The 15,880-nt window shown below is 45.6% G+C and overlaps 1 long non-coding RNA gene across 2 annotated transcripts in view; it reads left to right on the top strand.

The window, feature by feature from the left end:
* Window positions 1-881: 881 nt before the first annotated feature.
* The window catches only part of LOC119841579, a 39,531-nt gene continuing 24,532 nt past the window's right edge, over window positions 882-15,880 (top strand). For both annotated transcript variants that reach the window (XR_005288595.2, XR_006275355.1), the window contains exons 1-2: window positions 882-975; window positions 5,218-5,303. This is a non-coding gene — a long non-coding RNA (uncharacterized LOC119841579). The remainder of the gene's footprint in view (window positions 976-5,217; window positions 5,304-15,880) is intronic.

The raw sequence follows: 15,880 nt of genomic DNA, 5'->3' as shown, positions 1-15,880 counted from the left end.
GGAAGTGACATCCAATAGAGTCTGTAGGAAAATGTGTATGGTCTCTCCTATCCATCTTTAACCCAAGGAGTTTCCCTGAAGCTGGGTCTTCCACAGGGCCCTGATGATGAGTTGCGACACATGGCACTCATGACCACTGAACTCCAGAGAGCAGAGAATGTTGCACTCCAGCCAGAAAATACATTAGCATCTTTCTGCTATTGTGCAAAGCACAGAGAGTTAGTATGGTACCTCATATATCACTGTGCGGTAGCAACTTTTAGCAGTGTTACCTTTTTAATGGCAATCACAGTTCTGAGGTAATGTCTTTTAAGATGGAGATATTATTTCTTCGAGGCACAGAGGCACAATACCAGAATACTAATAACACCTGTTTTTTTTCCAAACCCTGAACAGCTAACAGGAGTTTTCATGCAAAGAAGAAAAACAGCACGAGTCCCCATTATTTACGAATCAACAAAGGTCTAGCCATTGAGGTATAAATTCCATTGCCAATAAAACCCTGTGCCTGTGTGATTTTGGTTTTATGGGTCATTAATGTAACAGGCTTGAGCTGATCTTCTCTAACCTACAAATGGCAGCTTTTTATTTACTCTGGGTGAGATTGATTTCCCCTCCAGAGGACTCCTTCTGGATCCTGCCATCTTTTGCATAAGTGAACCCCACGCTGTGGAAAAGAGAGGCTGGGACAAAGTGAACTGTCATATGGATGGGGGGGGGATAAACAAGCAGCTGTAGGTAATGGACTCTCTCTGAAAACAAGAACTAGGGGGTTGCTCAGCTGGCTCCACTTAACCACTAGTCCTTTCAGAGCTGCTGGGAATGGGAGGAGTCTGGGGCCTATGTAAGTCAATCCCAAGCCCTTGCAAGGGGTGAGAGGAGCTGCTGAAGGAATGTTTGGGGCTGTGCTAGAAGGGTGCTCTAAGGACAGTGCTAGATCAGTGTCTGAGGAGAAGCAACACCTTGGGAAAGCAAGTATTAAACTTGGGAGAATTTGGCTACACGGTGGGCCTGCCTTCCTATAAGTGCTCTGGGCATAGAGGAGTTGTAGGGAAATGGCACTGAAGTAAATGGGTGTAGAAGATAATAAATACTGATGTACCTTTTATAAGAACTGCTACATTCTCTAACTCCCCCGCCCCCCATCACCACCATTTCTGTGGTGGTCATGCCATCCTGGCCCACCAGGTAATCACCTGGTGACACAGGCACATATTTTATCATAAGTGGGATGTAAAACCTTTTCTGTTAGGGTTGCGCTCTTCTATTCCTCATCTCCCTAATATGATGATGGATGTTGAGGAAATTGTGCAGTTTTTGCTTAGAAAGAACCAGTTCAGCTGGGAGGAAAGGAGTTGTAGGGGGAAGGAGAGCTAAACCTATCAATCTTTAGTTCTCCTGCACCCAGCACCATAGGCACCCAAATCCCAATTGAAATTTTCAATAAAACTCTCTGTAGGAGTTGAGTGCCTAACTCCCTTAGGCCCCCTTGAAAATCCAAACCTTATTAAAGCAAGGTGATACAAGTTCTTTAACCCCTTTACTGGTGGGGTGGGAACTTCAGGGTCCCCCTTGTACTCCTAAGATCATATCCTGGCACAGGGAGGAATGCAGACTGCTTTTGCAATGAATCATGGGCTAAATTTTCATAGAGCCTTTAGAAATATGATGGCAATGCTTACAGTAAATGAGTTTGCTCAGAATTATATTTGGATGCATAGAGGGGCATCTATGTGAACAAAACAGGCAATTGCACATTCACCTGCCTGGCAGTGTTGGTCCCAGGATATGAGATATGTGTAAACTCAAAAGCTTGTCTATCACCAACAGAAGTTGGCCCAATCAAAAATATTACCTTACCCACCTTCCAATAGTCCAGTTGTAACTGGTGTGGAGAGGGTACTGTTATAAAATATGGCCGTCTGGATGTGTCCTTTCCTCTCTTGCTTCCCCCACCTCAACCCAGCAGAGGAAGCAATCCTGTTTCTATGGAAAAAACCCACCATTCCTTGGCTCTAGGTAGTCAGGACAAGTGGGTGCTGCTTCCCTACTTGTAAGCTTCTTAAGGGGATTCATTACTATCGGGGGGGGGGGGCAGAAATCTCATTCAGGGTCTTCCCTGCTGTATTCCTGGCAATTAATAACTGGAGTTTTCTGACCACTGAACTCTAGAGCTGCAGACTTCATCCACCAGTGCTTTTCATCGGGGCCATTAAGGGCCAGAATGGAGAACTACATCGGTGGACCCCTGTACAGACAGGCAGCCCCACTACAGGCATCAGAGCTTGCAGGGGTGTGACTGTGCAGTCCTCAGTGTAGGACTGAGGCTGAAGTCACTGAGAAATCATTACACGTGTTTCTTTATGGTAAAACAATACTGGAAAAGTCACATGGGCTTTTACTCTGAATTTGGGTAACGACTGGAAGGCTAGTTGAGGTATGAGCTAAGTGTTAGGGAGAAGGACAAAGATGGGAGCAGGTGGTGGCTGAGGAGTGCCTCATGGAGAGAATGTGAGGAAGGGAGGGTGCTGGGTTCCATTGTCTTAGGAAACTGAGAACCACATTATGGTATTAATAAACAATAGCAGAAGGGATGTCTCTGAAACCAGCAGCGTGCTCACTTAGGGAGTGGTAGTATTCCTGATTTGAAACAAATTAACAATCATTTCCCCAGCATTGCCACTTAGCCATGATATTTGCCTTTTTCTTAAAAGGATCTGATGATTTTCTGATTTGATTCCTACAACTTGCCAAGTTTTGCCCTTATCCAAAATCGCTCCTCCCTCCCATTGCTGGAAATAAGAGTGAAGATGCAGGCTGAACTCGGCAAGGGGGCTGCCGTTTCCCTACAATCTTTGTGGCTGAGAGTGAAGCTGCCCCTAGCAAAGATGGTCCCCATTTGCCAGCCTTTCAAAGGGAACTGAACACAGGCTGAGCTCAGGGATGATGTCGCATGGGAAGGCCCAGGTGAGGAACAGGAGAATATGGAAGTGCAGAAAATGAGGCAGAGGGGGAATGAGTTAGGAGGCATGACAGGAAGCTATGAGGAGTCAGAGGAATCTGGGGGCAGAAGGCACCAATGGAGGTGCAGCTAGGGTGACCACATAGCAAGTGTCAAAAATTGGGACACTTTTTTTTGGGTGGGGGGGGATAGTTGTGTATATATAAGACAAAGCCCCTAATATCAGGATGTCTGGTCACCTACATGCAGGGGGATGGGAGTAGGGTGACCAGGTATCTGGTTTTCAAGCAGAACACCTGGTCGAAAAGGGACCCTGGTGGCTCTGGTCAGCACTGCCAACCGGACAGTTAAAAGTCTGGTCCGCGATACTGCAGCGCTAAGGCAGGCTAGTCCCTACCTGTCCTGAAACCGCGCTGCACTCTAGAAGCAGCCAGCAGGTCCAGCTTCTAGGCACGGAGGCCATGGGGCTCCACGCACTGCCCCTGCCCCGAGCACCAGCTCTACGCTCGGCCAATGGGAGCTGGTGAGGCGGTGCCTGTGGGCGAGAGCAGTGCACAAAGCCTCCTGCCCGCCCCCATTCCTACTAGCGCTGAACCTGTTGGCTGTTTCTGGGGTGCATGCAGCGTGGTGTCAGGATGGGCAGGCAGCCTGCCTTAGCCCTGCTGCCCCGCTGACCGGGAGCTACCCGAGGCAAGCCCACTCCCTACCTCTGAGCCCAACCCTCTGCCCCAGCCCTGAGCTCCCCCCACACCCAGAGCCCCCTCCTGTACCCCAAAGCCCTCATCTCCAGCCCCATCCCAGAGCCCACGCTCACAGCCCAGAGCCCGTACCTGCTCCCATAGCCCAACTCCCTGCCCCACCCCGGAGCCCCAGCCTGCACCTGAAAGCCCTCATCCCCGGCCCAGAGCCCTCACTTCCCGCGCACCTCAACCCCTTGCCCCAGCCCTGAGCCCCCCAAACATGGAGCCCCTCTTGCACACCAAACCCCTCGCCCCCAGCCTGGAGCCCCCTCCTGCACCCTAAACCCCTCATCACCAGCCCTATCCCAGAGCCCAAACCCCTGCCTCAGCCTAGTGAAAGTGAGGGTGGAGGACACCGAGCCACCGAGGAAGAGGGAATGTAGTGAGTGGGGGGCGGGGGCGGGGCTAGGGTGTTTGGTTTTATGCGATTAGAAAGTTGGCAACTCTAGATGGGAGTGATAATCAAGTGGAATAACTAGCACTGCAAACATAAATATTCCTTTTCTTGTGGTATTAGAACTGTCAGTGGAGAAAGCAAAAAGTCAGGCAAGAATTGTACAGCTTTCCAGAGTGAGGAGCAGCCATGAGCCTCTGCCATGAGCATCAAGTGCTTACATGGGAAGAGAATTACTGAATCATGTTGCTGTTTGTGAAATAAAGTGATAGAGCAACTGTTTTTGCTTCTAATTGAGAAAATGAAGAGAGATGGCTGGGCAGTGGGGACATAAAAGTAGCAGGTAATAGTGAGATTGGAAGAGTAGTGTAAGAACTCTAGAAAGGAATATTGTTGGGAATTTTATATTCTGAAGGTTGATTAAACACACAAGGCCTGGCTTTCAACACATCGAATGCATAATTGCAGCCAAAAATGCAAACACAATGAATGAATGTCGAACAGACAAGCATAGTTATTGGAGTTGTTTATTGCAATACTGGCAATTGTCTTTAATGTCTGGGAATTATAAACTTTCAATTACTTTTTAAAAGTGTATGTATTTTAGAGGTATTAGACTAGAAGACACTACCATGTATTGTTAGCATTTCCGCCCTCCTGCCTCCAGGAAGGAAATAACCCACTCCTAAATACCAGCACATTTCACATAGACCCTCCGTTAATAAACTTTCCCTCATACGTGAACCACTTGCATTCAGATGGCCTTACCCGATATGGTAGACTTTCCTCTTGTCCTGTCTGTATTGCCTCTGCCTTTAACTGTAAACTCATCAGGATAGGGATGTTTGGCAATGACCTAACCTTCACAGAGCTGTGTACCTTTACTGTACTATGCAAAAGATGCCACAAGGACTCCTCGTTGTTTTTGCTGATACAGACTAACACGGCTACCACTTTGAAACCTGTTAACAATAACTGTAACTATTGAGCTGGGTTAATTCAAACTAGGAGTGAAAAGTTTTGTGTATCATTCCTGTTCCCCTGTACATCTAGTCTTCTGCACCATGTATACCATAGCAAATCCCCTCTGATCTGGTTTTTGTTTTTGTTTTCATGTGCAGTATATAACGCCTTGTTGACTAGTTTCAAATTGCCAAGATTCAGACACAGGAAACGTTTCCACTGGCCCTCCACTGCAATTAGAGAGGTAAGGTCAAACAAATACATGCTAGTACTGTTCCCTGCTTCCTCCCAGTGATTTCTGACCCCCGGGTATATCAGCTGGCGATGGGCGGTGCATAACCTAGATATGTTCCAGAGGTCAAAGGAGTCACCAGTTTAAAGGCAGCTACGTAGTCATTAGCTGATTGTGGTGTTCTGCCTCCTGTTATGAAGGTCAATGCAAAATCCGGGATGTTTTGGTTTTTTAAGCATCATACTCACACATTGACAGCCTTGTAAACAAAAGCTCCACTTAATCATGGAAGAGGGATAGCACTGATAGTGTCATTTTAATCTTCCCCATATGTGCTTCCACCAGCTGGGAGCCTTCCAACTTTGATCAGAATGGACTTCATTCAGTGAGTGATTCACTGATACCAATGCCCCATTCAAGTATTACAGCTACTCAGTCTGCCCATAGCGGTGCCAAACAGTGTCATTGTGGAGGTGTTTTTAATTATGTGGCTGCCTGTCCACAAAGAACTCTTCTGAGAACTCCTATGTGAAATGGGTAGAAGACCAGCCAATGATAGTTCATGGACTTTAAATCAGTAGCAGCTTGTGCTGGATCCAAACTGGTGACCTGGAGATGAAAAGCTCTGTATTCCATTACAGTTCCCCTGGGCACTGTCTAAATGATTGTAGTCTTTCAGTGTTCTGCACCTAATCATAAGGCTGGAACTTTGTGTCAGATGAGCTTATATTGCAGATGTTCGTGTTGAATGGTGCAGGGAGGCTATGTTGTATATGCAGATGGAATTATTCTACACTTTGCATTACTACAATATTGTTCTAGTCATAAGAGTTGAGAAAATTTTCAGTGAGGTTTTTGTCCATACTTATATTACTTCTAAGTAGTATATAATATAAGTGCTTAATTTGTCTTAATAGATAGTTAGGCATTTGTTGTAACATCAAATGAATGCAATAGGTTGTTTTTATCTATGTCTTATAATAATTTATAATGCTGTCTACTGGTATGCTTATAACAAATATTGCTCATGTCTATCTCATGGCTTGAGAAGAGCTTTTGAAAACTGTACCCAACTTACTTAAGGCAAGATTTTCAAATCTGAAGGTGTCTGAAGATGCAGACAGATGCTTGGTGGGATTTTCAAAAGCATTTAAGCAGGTTAGGCACTTTGGGAGTTAGGTGTCTATGTCACTTTTGAAAATGAGACTTAAGCTCCGAAGTCACTCAGGCAACTTTGAAAATTTTACTCAACATCTGTTGGTCATTTATTAACCATTCATGAGCTAGACAAGCTACAGGCATAAATGCAAAGTTTGGGGCCCCAGACATCATTGATTGTAGTTAATGGGGCCCCTATGAAAGAATCATCAGAGAGTTGGCCTCTGTATCTTGGTCCACTCATACATTTAAAACTAGAAATGGCAAATTGATATTATTTGGATTGTCACAATAAAATGAAGAAAATAGTTTATTGAAGCTATTCCAAGGTTATTAGTGCCTTGCAACATCTAATTGTTCATAGATTACTTCGGAGTGAATTTGACTAGATAATGCTTTCAAGTTGCTGTTTTTCCCAGTAAGGCTGTTCCAGGTATCCTGCTGACAGGCATAGTCCTGAGTGTATGCGCATTCATCCTCTCTCTCCTCTATTATCATGATGTCAAGGTTTAGCCCACTTGCTCACAGATGTGCTTAGTGGTCATCTTGAATTTGAACTGAAAGGCTGGAAGGAGTCAATAAAAGGAGTATTGTTAGTTCTGCAGGGGACATATGGAAATGGCTAGAATAGGAGACATCTGTTACAGTTGCAACTCGGGAGAAACCAACAACCTGGGCAAAAATATTTTATATTAAGAGTTTTCATATAACAGACCTTTTTCCTCCCCAGTCATGCACTTTGTGTAGTCATTTATGCCTGTGAAAAATCAGAATAAAGTGCTTCTTTTCTGGGGTAGTGATAGGAGAAGCAAGTTCTGAAGGTCTTCTTTACCATCAGAGGCTGCACACACACGTTCTGACTCTGATCTCTCAGAAACGAGTTTTCCATCAGCGCAGCTCCACTGACTTCAGTTGATCTACCCCTGATTTAGACTGGTGTGAGATCAGGATAAGGCTCCGGTCTGGAAGTATAAAAGCATAGCTTCTAGACAATGTTGTGATCTCCAAGAAAACTGCTTTGTAGCACAACTTGGGGAACCTTGCTAATGCTCAAAGATGCTGCACTATTAATTAACACTATTGGAAACTGCAGCGTTAATGACCATTAGTGTAGCGTATGCTAGTGTTTTTTATATGGAATTGGCTGGGTAGGCAGCTGAATGGAAGTGATAGAATTAGTATGTTCATGCTTATCACTGATTCAGTGCAATCAAGGGATCATTGTGATTGGAGAAGCAAAGCAAATGAGGAAAAGTTCCTCCTACAATCCTCCCCCCCACACACACACACACTTGCCTTTCTCTGGTCTATTAAATTCAATTCTTTTACAATGCTGGAATCTAGCCCTGACAGTCCTTATTCAGGCATACTATTGTTGAAGTGATTTGGGAGTTTAGCTTTTCCAAAATCTTTGTTGGGCTGGATAGGTGTCTCCGGGATATCATAATGACCTTCTTTTCATATAGCACATATATGGATTTCTAGATTGGCTTATGACTTCATAGCTAAAGAAAGTGATACTTGTTAGTTACTTTGAATTTCCAGGGTTCCTCTAAGGATATATGGATCTACCCCATGAACTTCAAAGTGACTGAGTTTCACATAGATCCAGTCATGAGAGTTAGTGTCCATCCTGAAGTATAAAATTTCTCCCTACACTTATAATACACTTCATAGCATATATGTACTGATCCAAAGCCCCTTCAAGTTAGTGGGAGTGTTTCCATTGATTTCAATGGGCTGTGAGTCAAGTTCACATTGAATATATAGTCAGTCTTCTATTATAAGACCTTGTTTTTGGTTTCTTAAAACTTTGCCAAACTTTAACTGCTTAAGGCTGAAATTTTCCATGTGGGGGTGCTTGGCTCAGTCTGAGAGTTATTTTTGTGTTTAAGACTTCAGCAACAATCATTTAGTCATTTCCAAGAGCAAAATTAGGGGAAAATACATTGTTTTAACTATTAAAAATTCTTTTGAGACGTTCTAGTGTTCACATGATTTGGAGCACAGCCTGGAAATTTGGTAGAGATGTCAGAGGTGTCAAAGATGTGTTTTTTGCTGCTCCTGTGAAAATCCACCCATAGTTGGCCAAGTTACAAGCCATCCCAGGGCTGCAGGGGCTGAGCAGGACTTTCCCTGTAATTGCTCCTCCCAGATTCTGCAGGCAACTGGGCACCGGAACTGAGAAAGCAGATGCTTTCCCATGCTCTCAATGAGCCTCCCGCTGGGCCCAGCAGCAAGAAGGAGGAAGTTGACTGGAGTGACTAGGGGTGAGGAGGATGGCAAGGCGAGGAGATTGGAACTAGTTTCCGAGTGAGGGTGGAAAGAGACTGGTATTAGGATGAGCAGGTTGGGGTCTGGGACGAGGAGTCAAGGTTGAGGAACCGGCCGCTAACTGTGTTGCTTATTTTTCTGGGTCCTAATGTGAGACCCTAGGGTCTGATCTGCCAAAGTGCTGAGCACTCACAGCTGCAACTGAAATGAAAAGGAACTGTGCATTATATACCATATTACATGTTGAAAGCAATGTACCCTGAAAAATCAGAACATAGGCATCTGAGATTGGGCACCTAACATTAGTGGATGCATTTGAAATTAATTTTTGTCTCAGTGCCCCATCTGAAAAATGAAGACACATTCATTAGTGTGTCGAGCACTTGGCTATTGCAGTGATGAGTGTCATAGAACAGCCTGTGAGAAAATTTAATAATTCTGTTTTTTACACGGTTTGAATGTGCGGCAGTAAATAAGGCCTGGGAACCTGATATTGTTTTATTTTCATTGTTCAGCTTTGAATAGCTGCCCATTCAGTGAGTACTGTTAATCCTGTGCACTAAATAAGGCAAGAGGTCTGTAGAAAAGTAGTATGTGACCATGTAACTAAAGATATCATTCTGCATACGCCCAATGGGGACACATCAAGGTAACACAGGTAACTTTAATTCTGGCATTTACTAACTTCTGAATGTTTGGTTTTTGCATCCTTAGTGAGTTTTTGAGTGCCTGACTTGGCAACTTTTAACCATACTCAGCAATAACCAAGTCTGCGAAGTACACACACAAGTGTGCACCTATTCTGAGTGCATATGGAGGGTGGTTAATTGTCATGAATAACCAGCATTGGTCAGTTTCTTGTGTATATACGCTCAACGTAGAGCCATGTGCCTAACTTTTTTTTTTTTTTGGACCATCTGCCCCTTATAGTAGTGTATGTGACAATACTCAAATCATTGGAGGATGGAACAGTCTTGAAATTTGTCCCAGAAACTGTACTTTAATCAGGTTTTTTTCCCCTCTAAGTGAGGCCTGGTAGAAGACTTTCACCTCAGGGCTAGTTCCGTGTCTTAAATCAAACCTTTGATCCTATGGCAGTGGATGTCTCCAAGGACACTGATAACGAAAGCCTTTTATCTCTAGATCACCAGCTCCAATGATAGGTCTATAGTGACCTAACCTTCTTACTGCCTGATGGCTGTTAGACTGCATGCTTCGAGCTGGTGATCTCACTTCAGTTCATAGCCTGCAGCTGGAGGAGACAAATCCACTGCCACTTTTGCACTAATTGGCACTAGAGGCACTTCAGAACACATCTGAGTCACCCCAATGGGACAGTTAGTTCTGCCAATGCTGTTGCTATGGTGAGCCATGGCAGTAGAGGGAGATCAGAAGACCACTAGAAAAGCTATCGCAGGATGTCAGGAAGACAGCACAATGTAATAGTCCTGTAAAAGGATTGAGAGAAGCCAGGAGCATCCTGATTTCTAATCATGACAAAGCTACTGAATTATCCATATGCACTTTGAGTTTTCGGTCTGTTCTTGTGCCTGTTAAACCCCAGTTAGAAAACAGGGTGATGGAAGAAACAGTAGTAGATGCTGCATCCATGCTGAGCTTTCCTGGGTGCAGTACAGTTACAAGACAAAAGGAAATGAGTAGAGGAAATGGAAAGGGAGGAGAGGGTGGAATCAATTGGCTTAGGCCACTGTTTTCAAAAGAAAACACGAAGTACTTGTGGCCCTCCCCCCTTTTTTTTTTTTTTTTTTTTTTTGCTGATACAGGCTAACACAGCTACCACTCTGAAACCTATTTTCAAAAGGGGTCATTAATTCTGGCTTCTTCACATTGAGAAATCATCTGAAATAACTGCAGTATTTGCCACCATCACCACTTTAGCTTCCTCTGACCATTGCATCCTGAATGGATACCTGGGTTTCTAAAATGGTCACGACAGCCATGCTGTACACATGATTGTTTTAGTCCTGGAGCAAACATCGAACCCACAGATGTCACTGTTAAAGGCCAAGCTACATTGTTAGACCTTGGTGCAGCACCACTCAAATGCACCACTCTGGTACCTGGGTTTGCCACCTTCACTCCTCTCTGGGTGGGACCACAGAGTACTATCTTGAGCTGCAGCCCAGAGCTCCAGTCTCTGTTTACCAACTGTGATAACACGACAGGCCCACCTATGTCTGGCACTTCTGGGGCCTTTTCCTTCAGAAGCCTGTTACCAGCACATGATTCAATTCACTCACAAACAACTTCTTCAAAACAAATTTATTCACCTAAAGATACACAGGAAGCAGAGAAAAGGGATAAAGCAACCAAAGGTCTGTGTGCCTGGATCTTACCTACTTTATTGTTTCCCTATGAGTTTTGGGTAGGTTCCTCTCAGCCTAGACATACCTGCTCCTGGCCTAGGAGAGACAGACAGCTCCACTCTCTCTCTCTCTCAGAAACTCACATCCAGCTGATGCTGCATCAGATTTCAGCAAATCCATGTGGATGGCCAAGGAGTTTATATATCAGGGGTGGGCAAACTTTTTGGCCCAAGGGCCACATCGGGGTTGCAAAACTTTATGGAGGGCCAGGTAGGGAAGGCTGTGCCTTCCCAAACAACCTGGACCCCACACCCTATCCGCCCCCTCCGACTTCCTGCCCCCTGACTGCCCCCCTCAAAACCCCTGACCATCCAACCCCCCCCTTGTCCCCTGACCGCCCCCTCCTGGGACCCCTGCCCCTAACTGCCCCCTGGGATCTCACCCCCTATCCAACCCCCATGCTCCCAGTCCCCTGACTGCCCTGACCCCTATCCACACCCCCGCCCCCTGACTGCCCCCTGGGACCCCCTGCCCTTTATCCAACCCCTACCCGCCCCCTTACCATGCCACTCAGAGCAGCAGGAGCTTGCAGCCATGCCGCCACCCTGCCCGGCAGGAGCAGTGGGCCAGAGTGCCGGCAGCGCAGCACACTGAGGCTGCGTGGGAGGAGGGGCCGGGGGCTAGTCTCCCTGGCCGGGAGCTCAGAGGCTGGGCAGGATGATCCCACGGGTCGGATGTGGCCCACAGGCTGAAGTTTGCCCACCTCTGTTATATATGGAAGCAGAGGTGGGAGGGCATTTAATCTCCTTCTGATGCAATTCTCCTCTGAAAAGTGGGGATGTGTCATACGAACACCTACTCCGCAGATCTGCTTCCTAACTGCATTCAGAGCCAGCTCAGCTCTAAGTTGCCAGAGCCCCCAGAGCTCTGGGAAAGCAGGCTGGATTCTATTCTGGTTTGCACATCACCAGCAAAACAGCTTTTGGAAATAAAAGCCCTGTTCATGCTCACTTCCACTTTGCCTCAGCATTCAGTACTGGAATGCCATTGTATGTAGGGAACTGGGTGCAGAGTACACAGTACCTTGCCCAGGACTCAGCATATTGCATATGCAACAGTCCCCATGCACAGGGGAGCCAGCAGCTCTATGCAACCTGCCGCTCTGCTGAACAAGGTAAGGGGAAAATGACATTCAGACCTGGGCCAAGGTGGGTATCTTAGCCAGGGGCTGCTCTTACAGACATTCCCTGAGAGCCATACTTAGGTTTTACTCAGGCAAGACTTCACTGGATCTGCCTGAGTGAGAACAGAACAAACACAAGTGACTATAGCGTGCCGTTTTGGTACAGCCCTGTGCTAGGGTGATGCAGAGCCTGTCTGCCTGTGGCGGAGCACTGAGAGCCAGGATACCTCCAAGAACTTCCAGGTGCAGAGCATCTGTGCCCTGCTACTACCCTTTTTGGGGAGTACAGCATGCTCCCCATAGCAATGGTTTGGCTTTCTGCCATCGAGCTTGGCTAAAGCCTCAGATGACCTCTCACATGACCTCCAGCTAAACCAAAAAACTCTTTCCCTTCCAGGCTAGTGACAGTTCAAATAGAAACAAATGGAACAAAGTCCCAGTGATCTGAACCACGGGCTGCCTCTTTTTGGTTGGGGGAGTGCAGGGAGCTTCCTCCGACACTTTTGCTGGAGTCTGGAAAAGGACACAAGTGCCTAGTTCAGGTCTTCAAGCCCCTCTTTGGCTCCTTGCCCAAGGTCTCTTCTTTTGCAGACTCCCAGGATTCAACCCTCTCTAGGATCTCTCCAAGCAGCGTCAAAATACAGAAATGTTGCTTTCTAGGCTTTTCTTTATCCAACCAGCCAGCTCTCTCTGAAGCCTTCCATGCTCTTGATGGAGATGCTTGGTGATCATTGGTGAGTCTTTCCAACAATCTCCTCTTAAACTTGTTCGGTGACTGGGAAATGGAGATTATATAGAGCGGTGCCCTTTCCCAGCATTCCTCTGTTCCTCAGAATCCCCCTGCTCTGGGCAGGAGCTGGGATCAGATTACAGCTGGATCTCAAACCCACCTTAAAGGGCCAGCCTGCCCTTTGACATGCCTTGATAACTGGCTAGCTCTTCTGGCCAGCACATTGGGTGGGTGGTGGAGCCAGGGCTCCATCCTGCCCTTGTGCACCCTGGGGTAGAGGTAGAAAGCTGCTCCTGCATGCCCTTGATCACAGGGTAGCAGTTCTGCCTGGCCCTTGCACAGACTGTACAAGGCCAGGGATGACATTTCCTTATGCCCTCCCGCAGTGCTGCTCACTCATGTAAGGGCCAGGCACCATCTGCTCTTAAGTGAGGATTTTATGGTGAGGTCACATGTTACGAATTCTGCTTCCTGACTGGATAGGTGTAACTCTTAGGGTATGTCTGCCCTGCGGTCATGGGTTACTGTTGCAGCTCGAGGAGACTTGCCAGCGCTAGTTCTGATCAACCTGGCTTGGATACTGGAGCCATGAAGCTGCAGCAGCATAGGCTTCATCACTAGCTAATCCTGCAGGTAATTTCCCAGGGCCCTGGGTGGGCTTATACAGCCTACACTGAAGCTAGTGCTGCTGCAGGTCCCTGTGCCTGTATTAAAGCTAGCTCAGGTATGTCTACTTAAACTGCCGTTGCACCCTGTGACTGCAGTCTACTTGAGCTGGAAGGTGTAACTTCCTGCTTGAATAGCCATGCATGGAGAAGCGCCGATCAAGCTCCAATGCTAAAAATAGCAGTGTAGCTATGGCAGCCTGAGGGGTGACAGGAGCTAGCAGCCCCAAGTACAGTTGTCTGAAACCATAGGTATGTATTCAAGCTGCTAGTCTCTGCAGACACTCACGCTGCTGTGGCTACACCTATACTTTTAGAGTGCTAGTTCAATCAGAACTAGCAGGTACATCTACTGAAGCAGGAAATTATGCCTTCTAGTTCCAGTAAAGGTGTAGCTTTAGACTCCTGTTTCCAGTGGGAATGCTTGCAATCAGGAATTCAGACATTCACTTCCCACAATATTCAGCAGCACCAGAATAAATGTGCTGTTTTTCTTCCTGCCTGTAAATCAATTTGCTAACACTTTGAGAAGCAAGTGCAACCACGGAAGAAGCAAATTCATTTGAAAACGTGGAAGAAAGGTTTGTTTGTTTATTGCAGCATTTACCCAGCACTAGTGTCAAGCCAAGGCAGGGTCACTTCCCAGCAAGAGTCTTGAGCTCAGACATCAAGGGCCAGACTCGCCTCAAATACAGGCATAAATGAGTATCTCCACTGACGTTGATGGACCCATACTGATGCAGAACTGCTGTAAGCATCAAAAGAACTATGCATATTGCCGTGAGGTCAGAGGATTCATGATCTGTTTCATACAGCTGTTGCCTTTGCCCTCTTTCTAAACAGCCACACCAACACACAAAGTGCCACTGTATCATTGTTTACTACTAAGCCAGTGACGAGGAAAGTATTTTTCTGCCTCTGCTACAACTACCATCGGTAAACATCCAGTAACATAATGACCAGCCAGTGTGAAACTGTTAAAATTACCTCATAAATATCTCTTAATGCACAGAGAACTAAGACTTTCTATTGCTCGTGGATAAATTACTCACTGCCATTATGGAGCATTAAACCATGGCTAATGTGGAATTCTCCATAGGGGATTCATTAAACACTATAGGTCTCCTATGGATTTAACCATCGGGACATCAAACTGCTTTTGCTTGTTGTCATTCTAGCATATTGGAGGTAATGCACCTCTGCACAGAAGCATTAAGGATGCTAAAAGACTAGGAAAATGCTTTGGAGGGAGGGGGAAACACAAACAAAACACATGTGAGAGCATTTTGGGGTCAGGATGAGATTTGTAGCAAGATTTTTAAAAAGTTGGGAACTTGTATTTCTTTCTTGCCAGCTGATGAACTAGCAGACATGGTATATGCCCACCCCTTGCAATTGGAAACTCAGCCTTAGGCCTGATCCTGCCAGCATTCTCACCTACATGTATCTTTACCCCTGTGAGCAACCCGATTGAACAAGTAATCCCACTAGGCTCAATGTGACTTCCTGAAAACAGTAACAGGGGTTAGTCTCCTATCCACAAAAACAGTGAGGATATATTGGCAGATGAAACCAATATATATTTATGCCTGTATCTGTAATTTTCACTCCATGCATCTGAAGAAGTGGGTATTTTACCCACAAAAGCTTATGCCCGAATAAATCTGTTAGTCTTTAAGGTGCCACCGGACTCCTCATTGTTTTTGTGAAAACAGTAAGTTACTCACAGGCATAGGTGTTTGCAGGATAAGTATGTTAAACTTACATCAGAGAGCAGATGGTAGGTGATCTTGATGCAGCAGTGTATGCCCATTAACATCACCATGGCATTCACAATGTTTATATGGTATATAGTATTACATTTTATTACACTACTGTTTATCATTATGTTAGTACACACTTTATTGTGAAAATCATTACAATTGCAAATTATTTCCATTTTTGCAACCTATCTGCTGTTCTGTGGTATTTATAAGATATTATTACATATTAGTAAAATATTATGTATTTTTATTAAAAATGTAGTATGTGCTGTTAGCAAGCAGTTAATGCTACTGCAGTATTTATTACTATGCTAAACATTAATTAGGTAAAGATCTGAAGAGTTGCTACTGTACCAAATGTTCTGAACTGGTTCAAGTCCATCCTTAGTCCACACTTCGGCTAGATATAGAGGCTCAAAACTTCTCTAGATTCTGGGGTGGGACAGAATCGTAAATAGCAATGACTGCAGTCAGCATGCTCCAGAATGT

The sequence above is a fragment of the Dermochelys coriacea genome, chromosome 13, assembly GCF_009764565.3.
Source record: "Dermochelys coriacea isolate rDerCor1 chromosome 13, rDerCor1.pri.v4, whole genome shotgun sequence".
In the NCBI taxonomy this organism is placed as follows: Eukaryota; Metazoa; Chordata; order Testudines; family Dermochelyidae; genus Dermochelys; species Dermochelys coriacea.
Note: the sequence above shows the minus strand (reverse complement) of the source record. Positions and strands in the feature narration are given on the sequence as shown.